Source organism: Macaca fascicularis, chromosome 12 (assembly GCF_037993035.2).
Source record: "Macaca fascicularis isolate 582-1 chromosome 12, T2T-MFA8v1.1".
NCBI classification, from domain to species: Eukaryota; Metazoa; Chordata; class Mammalia; order Primates; family Cercopithecidae; genus Macaca; species Macaca fascicularis.
The window spans coordinates 112,778,471-112,805,337 of NC_088386.1; the positions used below are offsets into that span (position 1 = coordinate 112,778,471).

Sequence of the window (26,867 nt, forward strand, 5' to 3'; positions counted from 1 at the left end):
CAATAACATTATTTTCCTATGTAGCCAGTGTTTTGTTTTCAGAAAAGGGAACCACTTGTTGAAAAAAAATTATTATAAATTAGTTATATTTATTTTATTATTATTATTATTATTAATGAGACATATTATTTTATTATGATCCTGTATTGGATAGGTTTGGTTTGTGGAAAGGCAGCTTAGATCCATTTGTCTGAAGAACTTTAAGGAGGCAATCTACAAGATCAATGTTAGGGTGGCCACTGTGACACTCTTCTCTTTAGCTCTTGAACTTGACTTCTTTCTTAGAAAAGTCAACAGGAAAAATAGGAAGATTTCCATTGTACTCTCCCTTGGTCAAACCTCACATGAAAAATACATTTTATCTCCGGGAACCACATTTTAAGAGAGACACATTCAGACACTGAAAAACTGGTTAGAAGAGGAGCCAAAGGAGGAGTCTAACCTTTTATCAGGGGTGTGGGAAGATACCCTGAGCTGGTGAACCAGTCCCTTCCTCCTCAAAGCCTATGTATTTATCTGTTTTTTTTTTAAATATATATATATGATTTATTTATTTATTGTTTTGATTATACTAGAGGCAGATGCTGCCAAATATTCTGTTGGAAATACTGAGAAATGTTCTTTAGATTTTGAAATTAAGAGGTCACAGGTGAACTTAGAACTTTTGGTAGAAAGGATATAAAGGGAGTAGAGAGAGCAGAAGCCGTATTGAGGAGTATATCAGAAGCATAGAAGTAGTTCAAGTAACCTCTAGAATTCTTTCTAACTCTGTAACTTTATCCTCTTTTCTCACAATAATTTATATCCCCCTTAAGTCCACCTGTTGAGGGTCTTCAGAATTTGCTTTTGCCAAAGGGATGGCAAAGCATCTGGGCCTGCAGTGCTTCCTTTCCCTCCCTACAGGCTGGTCTCGAACTCCAACCTGCTTGTTCTCGCTTTTGGTTACTATTAGACAATCAAGATTTTCTCCCAAAACACTCTCCCAAGAATTAAGGCTGCTGGATAGGACTTGGCTCTCTGCCACCTCTCCTTCATAGGGGTCCCATCACAAGATCTCCTTCAGTAGCCATAAAGGCTGAAAGTGAACAATTAAAGCCTGCTCCCTAGACCCCTATTTCAAAATATTCCTTATAGTGTAATCGTAAGTCTTAAAATGGTCTGAATGAGTCATAAAAGTAAAATCTTGATTTTTAAAATCTTTGTAAGTTTTACTTTCTGTGTTATTTGATTCATGACCCCAAAGACAGAGTAACGTTCTCCTGTATTCTAACTCATTACTTCCTGTCTTAGTCTATTTTGTGCTGCTATAACAGAATACTTGAGACTGGGTAAATTATGATGAGCAGAAATTTATTGGCTCACAGTTCTGGAGGCTGGGAAATTCAATATCAAGGTGCTGGCACCTTGCTGGGGCCTTTTTTGTTGCACGATAACATGGCAGAAGGCATCACATGGTGGCCGAAGAGAGGGCAGAGAGGTAGTGAAAGAGAGGAAGAGATGGAGTGAGCCCACTCCTGAGATAACAAACCCACTTCTGTGATAATAGTGTTAGTCCATTACGAGTGTGACGACCTCATGACCCAAACACCTCTTAAAGATCCCACCTCCCAAAATTGTCACAATGGGGCAATTAAATTTCAACATGAGCTTTGACAAAAAGAAATATTCATTTCATAGCATTTCCTCTCTTCATTCCTAATTCTCTTCTTTCTTTCTTTCTCCTTCCCTTCCTCTATGCTTCCTTCTTTTTTTCTTCACTTTTTTTCTTACCATTTAGATACAGTCTTATTTCTGTTTGCCCTACAATATTAAAAAAAAAAAAATAAGTTCACCAGTAGTATGTGAATGCATTATCATTGCAGGGAGGGGAAAACTGTCAGTAGTACAGATCTTATGTTTCCTTCTTAGATGCAGTGACAGTTATTGGGGTTTGAAATACATCTTCTACACCCTTGCTACTCAAAGTGAGGTCTGAGGAAGGCCAGTATCTGAATCCCTGGGGTTCTCTTTTGAAGTGCAGAATTTCAGCTCCATCTTAAGCTCAGTGATCCAAAATCTGCATTGTAACAAGGTCTCCAGGTGATTCCTATGCACAATGAAATTTGAAAGTGTTCTACTCTCAATGAGTAGCTTTTAAACAGTTTGGATTGCTCACTCCCACCTTCAAAAAAAGATTTTGAGTATATAGCCTACTATGTGTACTTATGAATTTTATACTTGCTTTTCTATTAATATTAAATATCATTAAAGCTTCTTATAGACAATATACAGTTGGGACTTATTTATTTTTTATTCGTTCTGACAGTCTTACACTTGAAGTGGTTATTAACATAGTTGTATTAACATCTATCATATTTACAACAATTTTCCATTCATTTTCCTCATTCTTTGTTTCATTTTTGTCTTCTACTATTTTTTTCTGCCTTCTCTTATTTTAATCAAACATTTAATATAAGTCCATTTTCTCCCCTTAGTATATCAATTACACTTTTTAAAAAGTGTCTGCCCTAGAGTTTGTGGTGTATATTTACCACAAATCCAAGCCTACTATCAAATGACACTATACCATTTTATGGGTGGTGCAAGTTCCTTTTAACAACAAAGTATTCTTAATTCTTCCTCTTGTCCCTTACAAAGTTGCTGTTGCTCATTTCACTTATCCATAAGCTATAATTATCAAATACATTTTTGGTAACATTATTTTGAACAAACTGTTATCTGTTAGATTAAGATAAGAAAAATAAAACATTTCATTTTACCTTCATTTAATCCTCTCTAATATGCTTTCTTTATGTAGATCCACATTTCTGACCTATGTAATTTTTCTTTCCTCTGAAGAACTTTTAACATTAATTGCAGGTCTATTGATGAGAAATTCCCTCAATTTTCATTTGTCTAAGAAAGCCTAGTCTTTATTTCACCTTTCTTTTGAAGGATATCTTTGCTGAATATAAAATTCCAGGTTGATGGCATAAATGGAAAATAAAATTTCAGAACCCCAAACTCACTATGCCATAGGGAAAAGTTAAGCTTGGGAACTGAGTGGTGCAAACTGCCTCCTATTTTGTTCCTAAATGTAGATAGCTGCAAAAATAGAAAGGCCACATACCCCCTGGGGTCAGGGGGGCTCCCTCACAATTTGCTCACAAGAAAACTTTTTGTGGTGCCTAAGATCTTTACCCTAAAACAGAGATCTGTTGAATTTCACCCTGACAATGTAAATCAACAGCTTATCTTCACAGGTACAGGGCAAAGACAGGACTAGAAGTCATCCTTCCACTCACCTGAGATAAATGTGTATTTCACTACTTCCTCTACTCTTATGTTTAATTATCTTATGTGAAAATTCAGATTCACATGAATGACAGATGAATGCACAGTTTTCTTTACAGCATAACCCGTTGTTAGGCTGTTTTTGCATTGCTATAAAGAAATACCTGAGACTGAGTAATTTATAAAGAAAAGAGATTTAATTGGCTCACGTCTGCAGGCTAGACAGGAAACATGGTGCTGGCAACTTCTAGGCTTCTGAGAAGCCTCAGGGAGCTTTTCCTCATGACAGAAGGTGAAGCAGGAGCAGGCATGTTACATGACAGCAGTGGGAGCAAGAGAGATAGTGAGGGGCAAGACACCACACACTTTTAAACAAGCAGATCTTGCAAGAGCTCACTATCACGAGGACAGCATCAAGCCATGAAAGATCTGCCATTACTACCCAAATCCTTCCCACTAGGCCCCACCTCCAACATTGGGGACCACATTTCAAAATGAGATTTGGTCAGGACAAATATCCATACCATATTCTGCTCTTAGCCCCACAAATCTCATGTCCTTCTTGCATTTTAAATTACAATCTCAATAGTCCTCCAAAGTCTTAACTCATTCCAGCATTAAGTCAAAAGTCCCAAGTCCTAAGTCCAAAGTCTCATCAGGAAATGAGTTCCTTAATCTGTGTGCCCATAAAATCAGAACAAGTCATTTACTTCCAAGATACAATGAGGGTACTGACACAGGGTAAACATTCCCATTCCAAAGGGGAGAAATTGGCCAAAAGGAAGGGACTACAGGCCCCATGCAAGTCTTAAACCTAGCAGGGCAGTCATTAAATCTTAAAGCTCCAAAGTAATCTCCTTTGATTCCATGTCCCACATCCAGGGCACACTGCTGCAAGAAATGGGCTCCCAAAGCCTTGGCAGCTCTGCCTCTGTGTCTTTGTAGGGCACAGTCCCTGTCGCTGCCTTGTAGGTTGGAGTTGAGTGCTTGTGCTTTTTCCACATGCACTATGTGAGCTGCTTGGTGGATCTATCATTCTGGGGTCTGGAGAATAGTTGCCCCTTCCCCCAGCTCCACGAGGAAGTGCCCCAGTGGGAACTCTGTGTGGAGCCTCCAACCCCATATTGACCCTCAGAACTGCCCTAGTAGAGGTTCTCTGTGAGGGCTGCAGCAGGCTTCTGCCTGGACACCCAGGCTTTTCCATACATCCTCTGAAATATAGGTTGAGGCTGCCAAGCCTCCTTTACTCTTGTACCCTGCAAACATGCAAATTTAACAGCACATGGAAGTCACCAAGACTTATGGCTTGCAGACTCTGAAGTAGTGGCTAGAAGTGTACCTGGAGTCCTTTGAGCTGAGGCTGGAGCTACAGCAGCCTAGCCATGTGGCAGAGAAAAAAAAGCATTATCAGGAGATAAATTCAAGTAGGCTGCAGAGCAGCCACTTGCTAGAGATATTTGCATGACTGAAAGAAAGCCAGATGCTGGTAGCCAAGGCAATACGGAAAAGACCTTGAAGGCATTTTAGAAGACTTCCAGTCGCCCCTCCCATCACAGACCTACAGGCCTATGAGGAAAGAATGGTTTTGTAGGCCAGGCCCAGAGCCCTGCCGCCGTTTACAGCCTTAGAACACTGCTCCCTGCATCCAGGATGCTCCAGCTCCAGCCTCAGCTCAAAGGGTTCCAGATACACCTTCAGCCACTGCTTCAGAGGTTGCAAGCCATAAGCCTTGGTAGCTTCCACGTGATGTTCAATTTGCAGGCTTGCAGGGTACAAGGATAAAGGAGGCTTGGCAGCCTCAACCTATATTTCAGAGGATGTATGGAAAAGCCTGGGTGTCCAGGCAGAAGCCTGCTGTAGCCCTCACAGAGAACCTCTACTAGGGCAGTTCTGAGGGTCAATATGGGGTTGGAGGCTCCACACAGAGTCCCCACTGGGGCACTTCCTCCTGGAGTTAGGGAGAGGTGCCACTGTCCTCCAGACCCCAGAATGAGAGATCTACCAAGCAGCTCACATCATGCACGTGGAAAAAGCACAAGCACTGAACTCCAGCCCAGGAGGCAGCTACAGGGACTGTGCCCTACAAAGACACAGAGGCAGAGTTGCCAAGACTTTGGGAGCCCATTTCTTACAGTAGTGCACCCTGGATGTGGCACATGGAATCAAAGGAGACTATTTTGGAGCTCTAAGATTTAATGGGCCAGGCACAGTGGCTCATGCCTGTAATTCCAGCACTTTGGGAGGCTGAGGTGGCCTGATCACGAGGTCAAGGGATCAAGACCACACTGGCCAACATGGTGAAACCCTATCTCTACTAAAAATAAAAATTAGCTGGGCTTGGTGGTGCATGCTTGTAGTCCCAGCTACTTGGGAGGCTGAGGCAGGAAAATCTCTTGAACCTGAACCCAGGAGGTGGAGTTTGCAGATAGCTGAGATCATGCCACTGCACTCCAGCCTGGCAACAGAGCGAGACTCCATCTCAAAAAAAAAAAAAAAAAAAAAAAAAAGGATTTAATGACTGCCTTGCTAGGTTTCGGAATTGTGTGGGACCTGTAGCCCCTTTCTTTTGTCAATTTCTCCCTTTTGAAATGGGAATGTTTACCCTGTGTCAGTACCCTCATTGTATCTTGGAAGTAAATAACTTGTTTTGATTTTACGGGCACATAGATTTAAGGAATTCATTTCCTGATGCGAATTTGGACTTAGGACTTGGGACTTTTGACTTAATGTTGAATGTGTTAAGACTTTGGGGGACTATTGAGAAGGGATGATTGTATTTTGAAATGCAAGAAGGACATGAGATTGTGGGGCTAAGAGCAGAATATGGCATGGATATTTGTCCTGATCAATTTTTCAAACTTTTACACTCTGCTTTCTCTTTAAATATAACTTCCAACTTTAAGTCATTTCTTTGCTCCTGCATCTGAGATAGGCTGTTAGAAGCAGCCAGGCCGTGTTTTGAGTGCTTTGCTGTTGAGCAATTTCTTCCATCAGATACCTTAAGTCATTACTCTCAAGTTCAAAATTCCACAGATCTCTAGGACATGAACACAGTACAGTCATGTCCTTTGCTAAGATATAACATGGATGACCTTTGCTCCAGTTCCCAATAAGTTCCTCACTTCTATCTGAGACTTCAGCAGCCTGGATTTTACTGTTCATATCAGTATCAGAATTTTGGTCACCACCGTCTAACCAGTCCCTAAGAGGTTCCAGATTTTCCCTCATCTTCCCGTCTTCTTCTGAGTCCTCTGAACTCATTAAGCCTCTGTATGTTACCAAGTTCCAAAGTTGCTTCCATATTTTCAGGTATCTTTATACCAATGTCTCACTCTCACGACCAATTTTATGTGTTAGACTGTTCTTGCAGCCTAACTTCAAGAACAATGCTATAAAGCAATACTTGAGACTAGGTAATTTATAAAGAAAAGAGGTTTAATTTGCTCATAGTTCTGCAGGCTATCCAGAAAGCATGGCACTGGCATCTGCTAGGCTCCTGGGAAGGCCTCAAGGAGCTTTACTCATGGCAGAAGGCAAAGTGGGAACAGGCACATCACATGGCAGGGGTGGGAGCAAGTGAGAGAGTGAGGGGCAAGATGTCACACACTGTTAAAAAACCAAACCTTGCGAGAACTCACTATCACAAGGACAGCATCAAGCCACAAAAGATATGCCCCTGTGACCCAAACCCCTCCCACCAGGCTCCACCTCCGGTAGTGGGGACCACATTTCAACAGAAGATTTGAACAGAGCAAATACCCAAACCACATCAACCCCCTCTTTTCACATCTTTTCACATGTAAAATGTGAATTCAGTGAACACTGATCAAAGCCTCAAAAGAATGCAACCACTTGCCTCTTCTATCTACCCTCCCCGTTTTTCCCTTTCCTTTCCCCCGTACTGCTCATTCTTTCTACTAGAAATATTGAAGTCCCCAAACCCTCTTTGGACAAAGCACAGATCACAGATGTTCCTGTGATTTTGTGTTCTTTTTTCCCAGGCACGTCCTCAACCTTGACCATATAAATCTCTAAATTGATTGAGACTTGCTTCAGTCATTTTCTTTGGTTTTACAGTGGTTTCTTATTTCAACACTTTAAATATTTCACTCCATTACCTTCTTGCTTGCATAGCTTCTGAAGAGAAGTCCAATCTAAGTCTTATTCTGTTCCCCTGTAGGTAAGATTTTATCACCCCCCTCTGGCGTCTTTCAAGATTTTTTCTTTGTCTTTGATTTCTTCACAGTTCACATATGATATGGCTATTGTATATATTTTTTGTGTTTATCCTGCTTAGTCTCTTTTGGGGGCTTCCTGGGTCTTGGCTTGCTGTCTGTCATTAATTTTGAAAAATTCTCAGACGTTATTTCTTGAAGTATTTCATCTCTTCCTTTTTTTCTTTTTTCTTTACTGGTATTCTCATTATGTATATATCTTTTATAATTGTCCCACAGTCCCTGAATATATTGTTGTGTTTGTTTTTGTTCTTTTTTCTCTGCATTTCAGTTTTAAAAGTTTTTATTGACATTTGTTCAAGTTCACTGATTCTTTCCTGGGTGTCAAAGGCCAAAATTTTCTCTAGTGTTCTTATTTTTGTCTTTCCTGTTGTCTTTAGGTTTTCCTAAAAACCTCTTAAGTAGGGTTTGACACGTACATTTCTTTGAACTGCAATACCCTGTTATTATAAGATGCACTATTGATATGGTAAAATGTGGGAGGAAGGGAAACAGTCTATAGTACTCTGACTGGGTCTCAGTCTTTTCATGAGTCAGAGTTGGATATATATTGTTTTCCTCTGGTTGGTCAGACTTTGGTAAAGCCCCAGTTGGTCAGGCTTCAGTAACACTGTTTCTCTTGAGGATGAGGGTAAGCCTTGTTAAGGAGAATAGAGAGTTCTGCCTATTCATATATTTCATAATGGTTACTGCCCCTTCCCACTCTCTCCCAGGGGAGATTTTTCTCTGACCTTTACAATGAAAACCTGGTGGTGTGAGGTAAAACTCAGGAAAAGCATGGGGCCCTTTCTGAGGCTGGGCCCCCTCAGAGATGTTAACTGTCAAGCAAATCTACATGGAGCCTCCAGCAATTCATTGATTATAATTTAAAGCATTCCTACTGATATTGACTGCAGCTGACAGCTTTGACGTCTCCTTCTGGGCTTCTACTTCCAGTAAGCCATGACTTTATGTATGCACCTGTCTCTTCAGAGCTGGAGCAGTGGTTTTCCCTGTGACTCAATTCTTTGGGGAATCTAAAACAGGTTGTTGATATTCAGCTTGTTCTGCTTTGCTCTTGTTGTGAGGATGGGAGTGATGACTTTCAAGCTCTTTATGTGTCAGACTAGAAACTAGAAGTCTAAAGTTTTTTGCTCATTTATTTTTAAACCTAAAAATACATTTTTTTTTTTTGTAATTTGAAGGTTTCAATCTCACATCCCAGGAGACTGCCTTGTACATACTCTTGGAATAAACACATCACACCTTATCCATCACTGCTCCAGATATTCTCAATTTGACTGCACATTAGGGACTCAGAAAGTTAAAAGCAAAAACAAGAGTTGCTCAGGCCCCACCCCACACCAATTAAATCAGGATCTCTGAGAGAGCGTGCTTATGTTTCAAAACCTCCCCCAGGTGATTCTAACAGCAGCCGGGGTTGACAGCCTCTGTTCTTCCAGACCAAATTCTAGACTATTCTATTGCTGCTGACATTAAGGACAAATTAGCATTTTAGCATTGGACTAACCACAATTCCACAGGAAACTGTCAAGGCAGAAGAGAACTGGCAATTCCCTTTCTACTTCAGGTTTGTGTTCTTTGTGATTGCATCTCCTGCAACCACAACTCAAGGGAGACAGTGTGACAGGCAGAATTCTCACGTTGCCCTCATGATTCCTGTCCCCTGGTGTTCACATACTGCATAATTCCTGCCCCTGAACGTAGGTGGGACATGAGAGTTTCTTCTAGCCAATATAATAATAGCGGATATAAGGAAGGTCCTGAAGTCAGTTAATTTTAAGTTAATCTATAGGGAAATTATCCCATGTGGGTATTACTTAATCAGGTGAAAGCCTTTCAAAGAGAAACTGGGCCCCAGCTCAGGTGAGAGATTCTCTTTGCTGAGTTGATAAAATTCTCTAGTCAAGCCTCCAGATGAGAATGCAGCCTGGCCGATATCTTTCTTGCAGCTTGGTGAGATCTTGAGCAGAGGACCCAGGTAAGCTGTACCCGGAATCCTGACCCACAGAAACCATGAGATAAAAAATATGTGTTTTCTTAAGCTGCAGAGTTTGTTGTAATTGTTTATGGAGCAAATGGAAAACCAATGCAGGTGTTTGGCATAATTAGAAAAAAAACTTTGGAGTTAAATACGTCGAGGCCAAATTCCTAGCTCTACTACTAGCTGTGTCACCACTGATGAATTATTTAAGATGGATGAACGGTTTTCTCATCTGTAAACAGAAAAACGTAACTCTTGCCTTGCATGAGTGGGATGGGGATTGTGAGGAGTACAGCTAAGTACGTATAAGCTTGCTATTGGTGTGTTCAATGCAGTAAGTTCTCAGTAGCTGAAAGCTATTACTCTAATGATCATTAAGATCACCATGGTTATTGAAGTAGGTAATAAATAAGACCAGTGGTCTTTCTGAAGGCGCCCTTAATTGAAAAGTTTCCACTTTGTCGACCTTCTTTTCAAATAGAAGGAACCTAAGTGTCCATCAGCTGATGAATGGATCAAGAAAATGTGGCATATAGACACAGTGGAATACTATTCAGCCATAAAAAAGAATAAAATCATGTCTTTTGCAGCAACATAGATGGAACTGGAGGCCACTATCTTAACTGGAACAACACAGAAACAGGAAGTCAAATACTGCATGTTCTAACTTATAAGTGGAAGCTAAATAATGTGTACACGTGGACATAGAGTACGAAATGACAGACACTGGAAACTCAAAAGGGTGCGAGGGTTGGGGGGGGCTTAGGGCTGAGAAATTACTTCATGGGCACATTAGTCAGGCAATGAGTACTCCAAAACCCCAGGCTTCACCACTATACAATATATCCATGCAACAGAACGGCACTTGGACCCCTTGAATTTATACAAATTTTCAAAATGCAAAGAACAAAGAAAAAAAAATGGGAAGAAATATAGCTATTCTTTACCCTCCTCAGAAGTGGAACAATCTCGTGCAAAGAAAATCTCTCCTGAGAAGGAGTTTTGATTAACTTCCATCAACTTGTTTCTAGTTTTCAGCAGGCCTCATGGGTGTAGGTTGGGCTTTCTGATGTCCAATTTGAATTCCCTTGTGTTCTTTCATTTTGTTTTGAGACAGAGTCTGCCTCTGTCACCCAGGCAGGAGTGCAGTGGCGTGATCATAGCTTGCCACAGCCTCTAACTCCAGGGCCCAAGCGACTCTTCCGCCTCAGCCTCCTGAGTGCCTGGGACCACAGGTGTGTGCCACTACATCCAACTAGTGAATTGTTTTTTTTTTTTTTTTTTTTTTTTTAGAGACAGGGTCTTACTATGTTGAGCAGGCTGGTCTCAAATTCCTGGCCTCAAGCTATCCTCTCACCTTGGCCTCACAAAGTATTGGAATTATAGGTATGAGCGGCTGCACCCGTCCTCTTGTTTTCTAATAGAAAGTGGTTTTTTTTTTTCTTAATCACTTTTCAGATTCCAAACTGACATAGATTTGGAGATTTAGCCATTGCAATTATAAATTGCAAAGCAATTTATAGCACACAAGCTGCTTTCTATAAACATCACTTCATGTAATCCTCACCACAGTGCTGTGAAGTAGGCATTATTTTCTTAGCTTTATAAGTGAAGGAATGAAAGCTCAGAGAATGTAAATAGCTTATCCAAAGTTCCAAAGCTAAGGAGTGGCAGAAAGGAGAATCAATTTTAGGTCTGTATCTCCAGTGTGCTGTCTTTCAAACCAGAGAACTAGTTAAACCAGCCCTTAAACCAGTCGCCTGGTGACCATGTCACCCCGACATCTCCCTTTGCACTGTGGGCATATGTGAACCCCCATATGAAGGCTGTGTCATTCCCTAATTATCCAGGTTTGTTACTGATCAGTCATACTCCTGAGTTTTCCTAAGTGTGTATGTGTGTGTGTATTTCCCTTAAGAGGAAGGCAAGTTTTCTTAAAAAAGCAAAAAAACAAAAAACACACGTAGAAACAGAGTAAGAAAATTTACCAGTTTACTATTAACAAACTTAAAAATTCAAAAAAAAGGAAGGAGGGATTCTGGGGGCACAACAAAATTCATAAGGGACTAGATAATGAATAAATATATTCACTAAAAATATGGCACCCTTATTTAGTGCTCTGCCTTTTTTAAAAGATATGATACATACCTTCTTGGTACAGTATATCCACTATTATCTATTTAATTTCCATTTATTTCCCCCTGTTTGCTAGAACTTTTCAAGCTTTCACTCCCTTGCTGTTTTAATGACAGGCTAGATAGTCATTTTGCTTTGCTTCCTATAATGAGTGTGTTAAAAGGTGTGTTTTCTGCATCTGCTCGCCACACAATGACCAATGTGATTTTACAATTGGGATGCTAAGGCAGTCTCTGGAAACACAGTGGGCCCTGGTAAGTTGGAATGTTTGAATGCTTCGGTTAGCTTTTATTGAAATTGCTTGGAGAACTGCAAGGCTCTTTCTCAAGCCTCCTTCTCAACACATGTGATTTCAAAGGCTTAGCCCTCTGGAAGTCTTAGCCAATACTCCTGCACCCATCAATCCCCTTCCTCCTAATAGCACTACTGGTGCTCTTCTCTCTTCCATGACTTCTTTGCAAAACTTTCACCTTTTTCTTAACAATTTTACCTCCTTTACCTATTTCTTGCAAAGACTTACCACCTTTTCTGATTATTCCCTACAGAAGAGCTCACTGGAACACAAGACCTCTTGAATGAGGAATATGTAAAACACAAATAGACCCATGTTCTCTAAATTTAGATGCTTCATTAAGGGGAACTGGAGCATCAGAAACAATTAGTATGTCTTGGCTAGTTATAAAGAAAATTCGGCATTTGGTAAAATGCTATAGTTTCCTTAAAATTTAAGTTTTTAAACAGACTTCTAAACTTTCTTTAGCTATTAAAAATTGTTATTGGAATAGCCCACATTACAAATTTAGTACGGTTACTTGCAAAAATGTGTTATTTTGAGATCTGTAAATATTTAAAACCAAAGAATTATGATACTTTGAATAGAGAGTAAATGAATAAATCCATGGTTGATCCCATTATGATGTTTATTATCTTATTGGTAAGGAGTAGGGATGAGAACGTTGTACAAAGCAAAATGCTGGGCTGGATGACTCAGGCTCTGCTAGCTGAACCACACGGGATAGGTCCTTGGAACCTACGTAAGTGTGGGTGCTCGTTTGCAGAATAGAGTGTCAGATACCATGATCCCTCTGGATCTGTAACTCCAAGATCTGGGATGTTCGGGAAAAGTTGAACAAAGCTTAGCGGCGGGTTCCAAATTATCTGGTCCTTCCTGCTTTTCTGTTGCTCGCCACATCTGAAAGGTGGTATCCCTAACACTGAGGTCCAAGTGAACTAAAGGCAGGAGGTCAACTTTGTATGCAGAGTCCATTTCCCCTGCACCTGCTGTTTGGTTGTTTTTGTGCCACGGGTCCTGGGCTCCTTCCTCTGTCTGGCCTCGGAGCTGGGCCTCGCTCACATCAGCACCATTTTGGCTGTAAGCTGCTGGAGCAGCTGCTGCCCGGGAGGGCTCTGCTCATGCCCTGAGCTGACACATGACAACTTCTATTAGGCTGAGGTGCTCCGAGGGAAGCCAGTGGGCCCTACCAGCCATCTCCCTTCTGTTTCCCCATCTGCTGGCTCCCAGGGAGGTGGTGGCAGAGCTTAGGCAAAAGAGCACATCCAAAGTGAGGACATGGTGAAGACTTGGAGGGATTGCACTCTCCCTCTTTGTCAGATGTTGCCTGGCAGGGGTGGAACCTGTCCCTTAGGAGAAAATGGGGTGACTCAGGCTAGCCTGGCTCATGCTGAGGACGTCCAGTCTGCCTCCCACCATCCCTGCTGGGAGTCCCCACATGGAAATCATATTTGCAGCTTGGGTTAAACATGACCAGGTGCTCCACAGAGGCAGTGCCAGAGGATTCTTGGCATGGCCTCTGCACTTGTTTGAATGTTGTAGCTTTTAATATTTATCCCAGTTCTTATGTGTGTTTGTGAATGCCCGTGCACATGTGTTACAGTTCCTTCCCAGGGTCTCCCAGCATAGGGATGTTCCCATTCATCAAACAGGAAGAGCGACAACAGGTTGTAGGGGGAGCTGGGGCAGGCTGGGTGAGGGAAGGGCCTGGGGAGCCTGAGGGGCCAGGCCATGTGTTGTGCTGTTAGTGCATTGGGCTGGCAAAGTGGGAGGCTGCTGTGCTGGGACCCCCTTTCTCAGCCAGGGGTCCCATAGATTCCCAGACGCTACAGCTTGAAGGGAGGGGCCTGAAAGGTGATGTGGTTCAATGCTTTTATTTTCTGAAGATGAAAATGAGGCCGAGAGAGGAGCAATGGCTTGTGAAAGACACATCTAATTATAACAGGAGCTGAACCACCAAAATCTAGGCTGTGAGCGTGCAGGCCCTTAGCTGTCTCATTGGTGCACTGGGGTCCAGGAAGAGTCTATTGATTGAACGAATAAGCCAGTTCAGGCCTCTACATCCTAAGTCAATGCTTACACAATGCTTCCTTCTCCACCAAGAAGGACTCTATGATTTCTTACGGTTATTGGGGCTGTACGTCCCCATTTCTTTTGGTTTGCCCTACTCTAACCCTCTCAAAAGCATGCCAGTTTGGATAATAAATCATATGGTCTCATTATTTAGGATTGTCTCATTTTCTGGAATACTTCTTCTTTGAACATAGATTTTCCTGGGCCAAAGAGTTACTCCTATGACTGCTGGCTCAAAGCTTCACAGAAGTTCTGATGAGTTCCTGAGTGCAGGTGGTGGGACCGCTAATGAACAAATGTGAACTCAGTTACTGGATTCATCCTAACAAAGGAATTCAAAAGCAATTCTCTAGAATTCATTTGCCTCATCTGTAAAATGATGGAGCTGTAGTGGATGATTCCTAAGGCCCCTGACAGCTCAAAAATCTGCATCCACAAATTAATTTCAGGGATCATTCTGCCCCTTGCTATGTTGGTGGTTCTTCTCTAGCTTCTACAGTGAGGTGATCAGGGGCACATCTGGATAGAGCCTTAGAGGCTGTGCATACCAGATGCCTAATATGAGAGATAGTAGCTTTACAGCCAAGATGACAGATGCCTGTCTCTGCCCTTCCTTCTGGTTCCCAAATCACAGTCTCTAAGCACTGGGTCTGAGGAGAGCCCAAGGACACATGGGGAGGCCGGACTCCCATTTCCAAGTCCTTACTCTTTGTCCCTCATGTTACCCTGCCTGGTGTGCAAAACCTGGGACTACCCCAGAAGGCAGGGCATGGGCTGTGGGGGAGGATTGTTGACTTCCGAATATAAGGCTGTTCTCTAGCAGTGCTACCTGAAAAGAGGGGTGACAAAGAGGCCCCCATCTCCTAGGCCCTCAGACGAATTGGATACCCGACCTTGGGAAAACACAACCTCCCTAGGGAGAGCTTGTCTTAAAAACATATGATGTGTTAGTCATGGTTTTGTCTTTCCAAACAGACAGAAGCTACCTCTAGCCACATTTATTGAGAGTTGTGAAATATCATGGGGCCTCGTGGAGTGGCAGTTAAGTCAGGTTGCCTAGGTCCAAATCCCAGCTCAACCATTCTAGCTGTGTGACCTTTGGTAATGTTATTTCTTAATCTCCCTCATTCTCATTTGCAAACATTTATCCTTATCGGGCTACTTTGAGGGTTAAATGGGATGATTCTTATTACAAACAGAATACAGTGCCCACAGTGGTGGGTGCTTTATGATAATAGTGAACACATTTGACTTTAGGTACTTAACAGTCCTTTGATCACTGAAAGGGGCCACGGCTTCAAGGATGATGCATAAACCTGTTCTGTGCACTTGAGCAGGCAGGCAGGGTTTGGGCATTGGGTCAATGTAGAAGGAGGAGGAAGAATTCTGCGGTCACTCTGGGGCTGCTGCTGTCATCAGTGAGTCACTAATGGGCATCAGGAGGTCCCCTCAGAAGGGGGTGCATGTGCCTGAGCCTCAGGCAAAATTAGTCTTGGTCATGGTTCTCAGGCTCTCTTCTCAATGCCAAGGGGGAGACATCTGGGGAGGTTGTGAAGGACTATCAAGTTCTTTTGATTCTGATGTGTTTATGGCAGTGAGTAAAATTCATAGGTCATTTATGAGCTTTGCCTCCCATTTCACACAGCTAGTCCTTTTTAGCCAGGCTATATGTGCTCCAGAAAGAAGTCAGCATTAGCACCTGGAGGGGCACCTTCTCCTCCCAGTCCTGTGAGGCTCTGAGAGGGAGGCCAGGAGAGAAGTGGAGGGTGAGGCTGATAGCCTACCTGTGCAGCACTCGGGCATGCCTCCAATGGCCTGAACCACATTCTTCTTCAGCACATGGTCCTGGGTGAGGAGGGCTAGAGCTAGAATTCATCCACTCTCTGGATGGGGTCCTGAGTCCCAGCACTTTTTGGGACCTAGAGGTTCACCTGTGATCTTTTCCTGGTAATATCCACAGTTTTAATAAAGTGTGGCTCCCTTCAGAGAACCAGTGGTACACATAAGACATTGGGAAGGTAACTGTCCATGGGTTAGGATAAAGAAAGTCAATTCTGGTGACTCTTGTTCATTGAAGTCTAATAGGATTTAATCCTAGGTTAAAGAAAGGATTTGCTTTACTCAAAACTACTCTAAGGTACTGTGAAATAAGTTTAAGAATGGTTCACAGCTTAATTTGAAACAGATAATGGGCCTGATCTTGACAAACTGGCTGTGGACACGAAGCTCAAGTCTCTTCCTCCTGACCACAAAGATAATGACCTTCACAAATGTCTTGTGGGAAGAGGCAGAGAGATTCCCAGTCAAGTGCTAAGTCTTGTTAAGTTCCATTTCAGATAACCTCTTCTTCTTCCTTTCTTTCCTTAATTCATGTTTCTAGTTTTCAGAAGGCCTCATGGGGGTAGGCTGGGCTTTCTGATGTCCAATTTGAATTCTCTTGTGTTCTTTTATTTTGTTTTGAGACAGAGTCTCCCTCTGTCACCCAGGCAGGAGTGCAGTGGCGTGATCATAGCTTGCCTCTGTCTCTTCACTATTTTTCTGACTTGATGGTGCCTGGTCAAGAAAGGGCCATAGAACAAGTCAATACCAGAATGAGCCATGTGGAAAAGGGCAGCTGAACACGATCTTCTCCTGTCTGAATTAGGCACTGGTGATCTGGCTCACTGGTGGGAAGTCATCTGTCATCCAGACACCCAGGGGGCCAGGTGCTCCATGTTTAAATTGTGTAAAGATTATTAGAGAGATAAACCTGCAAAAGTGTCTCTGGTACCAATAAGAACAGGCATGGATAAGAAGGGGCAAGGCTTCAGTGGAACAAATGGAAGGTTAGATGCCAGGAAGCATTCCCAATAGAAAAGAGGTGTCCTCCTCGGGAGGGCTATGACAGTAAGAGGTTCATGTATGTGGCCCAGGAAGAAGGTTTTTTGTAAAAAAGAAACGGATGTTTGACTTTTCAAGGCATTTAGCCATCTGACGGGTCTGCCACCTACTCTCCAAGGGCACTATGTCATGGCTCTTATCAATGAAAAAAAAATCTTAACTCATTTTCTTTGCAGATAGAATGGAAATCCAAGAGGCACGAGGCTTATGTCCAGAAAGTGGCAGAGACTGAGCCAGGTTGAATGCACATCTTCTGACTTCCACCCTGGTGGTACATGGAAGGCAGCCTCCGAGATGGCCCCCAGTGATCCCTGCCTCCAGGTATTCACACCCTGTGGAACCCCTTCACCTTGAGCATGAGCTGGACTTACAGTAAGTAAGTCTTACTGACACTTGACTTGCTGCTATTGGAGAGAATACGGCAGAAGCAATAGAATATCACTTCTGAGGTTAGGTTGTAAAAAGACTGAGGCTTCTGTCTTGGCTGCCTCCTCTCTCTCTTTTTCTGTCTCTCTTTCTCCCTCTGTCCCAGGTATTTGGTATTTAATAAAGGTGTGTTGATTGACACAGGAATTACTCCATCCATAAGTTGGAACCCTGGTATGGGAGGAAAAAGCAAGGTAGGCCTAGATGTTATCCCTGCAGTGAATAACTGGTCTGAGGTATTCAGCGGACATCAACACTCACTTGCACACAGATGGTTTCTGTTTCCGACCCCCATTCTCAGTGTGTGAAATCATTCCAGCATCTAAACTGCCATCTTCATGCATGGTACCTCAACGCTCTGCTCAGGAGGCAGAATAATCCATGCCGCCAAGTCTCTGCCCTGGCTGAATGAGAGAGGATGACTGGAGGCTAGATTCACCAGCTGGGAGAGCCCAAGATTACTCTTCTGGCTTTGTCCTCACCCGGCATGACAAAGCACCAGCAACTATGGGCTGCCCCAGAGGGCACTGGAGGCGTCTGACCTTTTCATCCCTGGGAGTCTGTGGTTTTAAGAGAAGAATGACATAATGGTCCTCTGTTCTTAGTGGGCTCTGCTGAGTTAAGCTGGGCTAATGGAGAGAATGGTAAAAGCCCTGGGGGAGCAAGGGTCCCCGAAGGTCATCTTACCCATTCTTCTGCCTCTGGGAAGGGCAGCTAATTAGCAACTTAGTAGGTCAGAGATGCAATGAGAAGAAGGTGAGTCTGATCACCCTTTAATTTGGGATATACAGAATAGAAGATTCTACAGTTTCCTTAGTTAATAATCTGGTACCTCATGTCCTGGATGCTCAGTTCTTCCTGCTTCTCTTTTCATCCAACGGTTCCATTTTCGTCCAAGCGACCTTATTCTGTCTGAGGTTCAACTGATTCTGGAGACTAAACCTTCATAGCCATTAAAGAATTGCTTTTGGCCCCTGCCACACTCACACTTCCTCAGACTTTGTCTTGAAGATTTTCATTAAGAACAGAATTTATGTAACTAAAGTCTGGGCAAGGCCTAGATGATGAAGAGGTGACAGCGATAAACAGGTAAGTTAGGGACTTCAGGAACTTCGATGCCATAAGAATCCTTTGGCTGTAAGCATCTTTCGCTGTTACTTGAGGAGTTTGGATGTTTGCAGAAGCTTGAGAAGATAAGGTGTCAAGAGAAGATCACCTCGGTCAAGGCAGATCCGAGTCCATTACATGGACTTTTGCCTTTTTATCTTGTTGTCTTTCCAAAGATGTCAGTTTCGTAGGCCTGAATCACTGTACAGGATATGACTGTTTGCTTTTCTGGAGAGAAAAGAGGAAAATAAAAATCCCATCCCTTCTCAAAAAATAAAAGAGAGTCAAAAAGCTCTTTAGTCTCATTAAACAGCCGTGTTGGACTTCAAATAGCTCTCATCACATAACATGTTGATGAGTTAAGTGTTAATGAATCAGAAACATATGGATACAATTTCCCTGAAAATACACAAGGGTTTGGAATCAAGGGGAGTCACCCCTACCACCAGCCCTGCCCACCTCCTTGGCTCTGGGCTCAGGAGTTAGGAACTTGCCTCCGTCCTGGGCTCACTGATGAGGCTGCTCCCTTTCTGGCCACCCAGACTGCTCTCAGCTTCTCCCTGGAATTCCTCCTCTCCTGTGGTTTAGTGGCCAAGTGGCAGGGGTGGGCTGAAAGATGAAAGGTCAACTACTGAGAGAGATGAATGACACAGGGAAGAGAGGCCCAGGAGTCCTCAGCCCAAGTGCTCAGGCGATGGGCCACGTGCTGTGTGCGGGTGGGACCCGTGCCGGCGGCTACATGCTGGCTTCAGGTTTGAGACTCTTCGGTAAGTAGTTTAAGATGTTGTCTTTCTTTCCAAGCAATATGAAATTCTTTTGATCGGTACTCACTGATTTGTGTTTTCTGGGTTGCCAGGGTTTCCTGGAGATTGTGCCTGCATCTTTGCAGGGGCTGGGACAGACAATTCAGAACTCCCCAGGATAGGCACTTCTGAGCAGAAATCATGCCTTGGGGTCACCTCAGCTTTTCAGAGCATGTCTCACTAGCCTCACACAAAATCCCACTGCCTTCCGTGCCAGGTTAAAGTGGTTCAGAGTAGGTGAAAGGACTTGCCTGTGGGCCTGGGAGTTCTGCAGCCTGACCCAGCTTCCGGTGAACAGTTTCAGAGCTGGGCAGTGTCTGTGGAGTGAGGGGCCCATTTCCTTCTTCTTGCCTGCGGTTCTCAGATGGTTGACTGTTATCCTGGCAGACCCAGTAGTGGTGCATAGGGACATACTCCATGCAGGAGTGTGGATGATCCCCATATTAGATCCTTTAAGCCCCATCCTATATTCATTTTGGGTTCTCTCAGAGTGTACCTTGAATAGAGAATTTCGGTGCAATGATTTATTCATGAGGTGATTCCAGGAAGCATGGTAGAAAATAGGGAATGTTGGGCCTGGTGTGGTGGCTCACACCTGTAATCCCAGCACTCTGGGAGGCCGAGACAGGTGGGTCATTTGAGGTCAGGAGTTCGAGACCAGCGCGGCCAACATGGTGAAACCCTTTCTCTACTAAAAGTACAAAAATTAGCTGGGCATGATGGCGTGCACCTATACTCCCAACTACTCGGGAGGCTGGGGCGGGAGAATTGCCTGAATCTGGGAAGCAGAGGTTGCAGTGAGCTGAGCTCGCGCCACTGCACTCCAGCCTCCACAGTGAGAGTACGTCTTAAAAAAAAAAAAAAAAAAAGGAAAAGAAAATAGGGAAAGTGGGATGTGGGGAGCAGATGTGTTAATGAGCAGGTTGTTTGTATGGGCACCTGGGCTCAGTCTGGATGGGGATATTCGGAGAGGCACTCCCTCAAGGAGGAAACTGGGTGTTTATCTACCAACTCCCATTCCTCATCTGTTGCTTCTGAGACGCTGACTTCTCTGTGCTCTCAACCTGCCCCATGTGTAAGTGGATCATATTCCAGAGGCCAGAGAAAGCCGCAGGGCAGAGAGATGATGGTGGTTGAGGTAGGAAGCTGTTGGAGTGGCTATGGGTGACCTTCAGGGGAGAAGAAGGTAAGAGGAGCTGGCACAGACATCGTCTCCTGCAAGGGTCTGGCTGTGCTGCTACTCTCCTTCTTTCTGCTTTTTGAGACCGATTCACTTCTCACTCAAGTCTTGGATGCAGAAGGAAAGAGGGGAGCAAAATAAGGTACCCCCAAATGCACTTGTTTGTGGGGACCAGAGAGTTGAAGGTATAAATGTGTGTTTGCGTCGCTTGCCAAGCTGTGGCTCAGAGTGTCTGGCGTAAGAGTGGTCATGCCCACAGGCCCCCAGGGCCCACTGCAAACTGCACTGGGGGCTGAGCTCTCCTACCTGTCCTGGCTTTTGGCATTTCTGGCCTGGCACAGTCATCTAAACCTTGGTTTAGGGTCTTTTTATTTTTCTTCCCACACTTCCTGGGATCACTGGTCAGCTTCAGAGCCAGGCTGTTGCTCTGAAAGTCCTGGGAGAGGGGAAGAGGGCAAGATGGACGAGTGCAATGAAACTGTGACTCTCCTTCCTATGACGGGGCGAGCATTATCATGCCAAGGCCTGGAATTAGGTATTCTTCATATCCAGAGAAGACAGGCAAGGGGGGAGATGGGACAGCCAGGTGGAAGCTGGGAGACTGAAAGATTATCGCTTTTAAGAGGATCCTGTCCAGATTTGATGGCCTCTGAGGGGCCTCATTGTTCTCTACATACGTTTCTCTACCATGCAATATTGAAATCCTGCTTTAAGGCATTCATGTTAATCCATTCTTTATTTCTTAATTTCACATCATGTTATTTAGCCTTAAAAAAAATAATCAAGGTCAAAGGCAGTTTTGCCACTGTCCTCAAAGATGATTGAGTTGGTGGGCGGACTGGCAGTCAGCCTTTAGGAGGATCCTGTCAGGTGAGAGGAGGAGCCACCCTTGGCTCTGAGCCACTGGGACAGAGTAGAGAGAGGTACAGGAATGGAGATGAGCAGGGGTGGAGTGGAAGAAGGAAGGATCATGCCTTGGTCATCTTCTCCTCTCTCTCCTTCCCCGGTGATTCATGCCGTCATGACTTCCCATCTCAGATCCTGGGCTCACAGCCATCCCAAAGCCTTTCCTGCTCTGCTTGGCTGGAAACAGATACAGACTGACGGATGTCTCCTTCAGGAACTGTGACCTGTTCACACCCATCCTGGGCTGGCCACTCCCTTCCAGGTCCCTGCAGAGAACAGATCTTCTCAGGGTTCTCCCAAGGCCACCAGCCTGGTCCTGACGCCCTCCAATACTGGGCGTCTTCTCTCCCAGCTCTTTCCCCCTCCACCAGCCACCAGGTACCCTCCTCTCCTTGCACAAGGGGTTGTTGCCCCTCCTCTCCTTGCATGCGCCCCACTCCAGTCCTATTGGCTTCCAGTGCCTTAATGCGACTTTCCCCTCCCCTCTTGCTGGGTGCAGCTCCACCCCCTCAAGATCTCCTCACTCTTTCTTCCTCTTGCTGGAATGATTTGGTTGTGGGGTTGGGTAGGGGGTACAGGCTATTAGGAGGCCCCTTCAGCCAGTCAAGTGCCCACATCCTCTGCCTGCCTCTCCTACCCCACTTGCTGCTCCACCCCCATTCCTTGGCTTAGTTGGCCTTTCCTGACAGTGACAGTTCCTTTCCACATCCTAGGGTGCTGTGAGAACCAAACAAGACCATATACATGAAGCGCGTTGTAAACAGTAAAATCTCTAACAGTAAAAGAAATTATGCAATCCGTTTTTACAGAAAACCAACGTCCCCAGAAGCTCGCCAGTCCTGTGGTGGACACAAGACCAGGCTCTATCTGGTCAGTGGTTCTCACGGCTCACTATGCTCAGAGCAACCCAAGAAGTGGAGTCAAGTGCAGCCTCTCCAGACCTCCTAATGTGCTCCCCTTCAGTGGGCCTGATGAACCTAGACCTTAAACATACGGCCAAGGGGTTCTGAGGAGGAAGTCCTGGTAAAAAGACACTCACCTAGATTGTTTGACTCTTGACCCTCCTTCACCCAAATCTAGATCATCCTCTTGCTGAATCCTACCAAGGGGGCGCCTAATTCCCTGTGTTTACCTTTGTAAATTCACTTTCTATTTTCCAAAGGATTCAGTTTGGGGCTCAGGCCTGTGGGCTGATAGTAAGGAAGTAACTAGAAATTGGCTCCTCAAACAGCAGCTTCTGAAGCTTTCTGGAGGATAAAGCCAGAGTTCTCAAAGCAGGTGGGAGCAGGAGACCATGTCCCAACCCGGAGCCCCCAACATGGCTTGGAGGCCCCTCTGGGCACAGAGGCAGTGAGAGTCATCAGCACCTCTCCTCGAGGCCAGTGGAGAGGTTCTAGGGACATTGAGGGCCACTCCCACTTCCTATGTAAACTCATCCCTCTGGGCAGCACCCCCCTTTCTAGCAGACACTGCGCTTGCACAGCTGCTCTCTCTGGATGCCGTGTGCTGCCATGCTTGTCCCCCTCAGGGCTTTCCAGGGCAGTGGTGGCTGTGGAAAAGCTACCCCTGTTTAGATGTGTACAGGGAAGTACATGGATGAAGGCATTGCTAGGTGATGCTGAGATGGCAACAGCTTGCTGCAGATTGCAGGAGACATGGCATTGCCAGTGTGCAGGAGGCCAGCTGGGTTCAGGGTGGAGGGGAGCTGGCACCCAGCACGGAGTCCATGGGGGAACCAAGCAGCTGGGAGGACCAGCCATGGGAAGGGTGGGACACCGAGTGGACAGTGATAAAGAAAACAGGGGACCGAAGGGGCCAGGACTGGGGCTGTCCTCCTGGCCTGCAGGAGCTGGCTGTGTGTCCTTCCGCATGGTACCTCCCTTCCATGGGCCTCTGCTTGCCTGGGGGACATATCAGAGACTGGAGTCTAACAGGCACTGGTTACACACAACAGCGCGTATTTTCTATTTTCAACAAGATGACTGGCTTAAATCGAGGTTCTCAAATGGTTTTCTGTGAACAGAGGTTTCCACTGCTGGGCCATCCCCCAGAGGAGCCTGTCCTGAGGAGGAGTCCTGGCCACACTTACTCGCTGTCTCACTTCCAGGCACTCCTGGGGTCCTCAGGGGAATTTCCAGGGTGTCTTCTGAGCTGACCTGGTCCAGTGGTTTTTGGTGAGTAACTGAATCACAGATCTCTCCCCCTTTCTCTGGTGGCTGACTGTGCCAGGGACTGAACAGTCCTGGGTGGTACAATAGGCTGACCCGCAAGTCACTTCAGGAAGTGGGCGTCTATTTCGTGCTGTGCAAGGACTGCTGCAAAATATTCACGACCCCCAACCTAGCCGAGTGTCAGATCCCCCCTGAGATTTTCACTGCGATGCATAGTAATACGACTCATCATTTCTTATTGGATGCCTGAATGAATAACTTTGCTTATTTATTGGGTCCTGATGACTTCCCGTATTTGAGTCCTGAGAGAAAACTCTTGTGTGGTAAGTCGTTCCAGCTGACACCTTAGCGAGGCTTCACTTTTCAGGTCATTTTCAAACCCTTCTGGGCAGCTGGCTATGAGGTTCTGGGGAAGAATGGGAGAGGTGTTCAGGGCAGAACAGCAAGGCCTTTCCTCTATGTGGACGACTGGGAGGCACGCTGCCCAGACCCCCGTTCAGGTCAGGACTTCTTGCCCAGCTATGGGTGTGTGGTCAGCAGATGGTTTCCAGCTGTCAGCTCCCTTGGGGTTGACCTCAGCTGCAGAGAACAAACTTGCTCAAGGTCACACCCTTCTCAGGGCAGCCTACCTCCAGTGACTGGGCAAGACAGAGTATACAGGCCTGGCCATTTCTGCTTGACCCAGGATGGGATGACCAGCAATATCCACTTCAGAGCTTCCTACCAGCTTGGCCGAGACCTTGTCAGGCTGCATCACATTTAATCTCTCCCTCCCCAACTCCTCATTCTATCCTCTCCCACAAGTGGTAATCCCTAATAAACATCATGTACCCAAAGTCCATCTCAGCATCTGCTTTCAGAGAACCCTTCCTTCACAGTTCTCCCCTGTGGTTCAGAATCTTGCTTTAGGTCCAGTCCCTCCCCAAAACCAGTAAAGCTGATGTGCAGCCTTCCAAAAACCCGTTTTGACCAAGTCAAATCCATAGCCACCAGAGTGTGCGGGGCACGACATCAGCTGCTATGGCATCCAGTTGCCTAGAAAAAGAAATCTATGAAGCCCATACTAGCCTCAGGCCTCAGGGCCTTTGCACTTTGTATTCTCTTTTAGGAATGCTAGAGTTTGTGCCCAGTTCACCTTCTCAGGCAAGTCTTCCTAAACCGCCAATCAAAATGACCCTCTCCTCAACACACAGTCACCCCACTATGCACTGTGTTGTTTGTGATTCTCTGTTGCAATAAAAATTAAAGGTAACCTTGGGTACTTAGGTTTTTAGTCTCTGTCTCTTCCCACTGGAACATGAATCCTGTGAAAGCAGGGGTCTTTCTACTTTTTTCATCTCCTCATCCCAGGACCTTGCAGCATGTCTTAAGTAGGTACCAGATAGAGAATGACAGCATGAATAGGATGGACAAATATTTTTTGAGTGGAAATGAGAGAATCTAAGAATTCAATATTTTAAATATTTTGTTTCTTGAATATTTATTTTCACGTTTTCTTTCTAGTTAAGGTAAGTGGCACTGGTTTTCACTTAGAGAAGGGACAAACTTTCTTCTTCAGAGAGCCACTTAGTAAATATTTTTGGCTTTGCTGGTCTCAAGGGCTTGGTTGCAACTGCTTAATTCTGTGGTTGTAGCATAAAGGCAGCTATTGTCAATACAAAACGAATGGGCGTGGCTGTGTTACAATAAAACTTTATTTGAAAAAACAGGTGGATGTCTGAATTTGGCTGGCAGGTTGTTATTTAGAGTAGTAATATAAAATTTCCTATAAATAACTTTATTGAAGGAAAAAAGGAAGTCCATTTAAATCAAAGTATTAACTAAATAGCTGTACAGAAACCATATGCAAATTCCTAACGTTGGTTAGTTCTAATGTTTCTTGTAACATCTGTGGCACAGCTGTGAGGATGAGGGAGGTGGAAGGGAGAAAACCTTTAATTTAATGTTACCAGACAGGGTGGGAGGCTCACTTAGATATTCCCAAGAGCTTGGTAGGGCCAAAGTTCTGCTTTTTCTCCCGTTGCTATTCCTTTGTCCTATATTCTTTTCATTGCCAGCTCTGTTCCTAGAACTAGTGGTTGTCACAAAATGCTCTTGCTTGGTAAGCAATCCTTCTGTGTGGTTTAAATACCCCCAGGTTGGATGTAGCCCCACTTACCTACCTCATAAATATACCCTGAGCTTAAACGTAAACATGGCAGGGCACTGAGGAGGTAGGTGTGGCAGAAGGTGACAAAGTTAGACTGAAATTCCTAAACTTTTAGGAATGAGAATGGCTCAGGTCTACTAGGCACTTAACACAAACCGGGCCTGCTCTAAGCACTTCACATGTATTAGTTGATTCAGTTCTCACAGTCATCTTATAATAATAGTATTGTTTCCATTTGCCGATGAGACAAATGAGGCACAGGAGCTAAGTCAGTTTCCCAAGATTATTCATCTAGCAAGAGGCAGAGTTAGGATACCAACCCAGGTCATCGGCACCAGAGCCATGCTGCTAACATGTACACCTGTGATTTACATGTGTACACGCTACACATGTGTAGCTACATGTGTCACGCTACATGTGTCACGCTACAGTGTTCCACGAGATAGCAATATCAGTGTTTCCTAGGAGTCCGAATCAACTCACTATTCTTTCTCCATAATCTTTTTTTACAAAAATCATGTATTTATTTATTTATTCATTATTTGTATTGAGGTGAAACTCACATCATATAAAATCAGACATTTAAAAGAATACAATTCAGGCTAGGTGCAGTGGTTCATGCCTATAATCTGAGCACTGTGGGAGGCTGAGGCAGGAGAGTCACTTGAGGTCAGGAGTTAGAGACTAGCCTGGGCAAATGGTGAGCCTCTATCTCTACAAAAAAATTAAAACAAGAAGTATACAATTCAGTTCCACTTACTGCATTCACGATGTTGTGGAAGCACCACTTCTCTTGAGTTTCAATCTCTTTTAAAATAACCCCAAGAGAATATTCCATATCCATTAAGTTACCCTCCCTAGTCCCTTATTCCCCCTCCTGGCAATGTAATCTGCTTTGTCTCTAGTGATTTGGCTTCTCTGAATATTTTATATAAAAAGAATCATATAATATGTGACCTTTTGTGTCTGGCTTCTTTCATTTAACTTGTTTCAAAGGTTCATCGAGGTTGTAGAATGAATCAATACTTTGTTCTTTTTTTGTGGCTGAATGATCTTCCATTGTGTGGATATACTAAATTTTGTTTATCCATTTATCTGTTGATGAATATTTGGTTTTTTCCCACCTTTTGGCTGTTGTGAATGGGGCTGATATACACATGCATGAACAAATAGTTGTTTGAGTATCTATTTTCAATTCTTTTGAGTACATACCTAGGAGTGGAATTGCTAAGTCACACAGTACTGAATGTTT

The 26,867-nt window shown here is 44.3% G+C and overlaps 1 long non-coding RNA gene across 3 annotated transcripts in view; it reads left to right on the top strand.

The window, feature by feature from the left end:
• Positions 1-26,867, top strand: part of LOC102135060 (uncharacterized) — a 578,423-nt gene that overhangs the window by 159,214 nt on the left and 392,342 nt on the right. For 2 of the 3 annotated variants that reach the window (XR_012421464.1, XR_012421463.1), the window contains exon 2: positions 17,050-17,194. This is a non-coding gene — a long non-coding RNA (uncharacterized lncRNA). Of the gene's footprint in view, positions 1-17,049; positions 17,246-26,867 lie in introns of all 3 variants that reach the window. The other variant, XR_012421461.1, reaches the window with a different exon arrangement.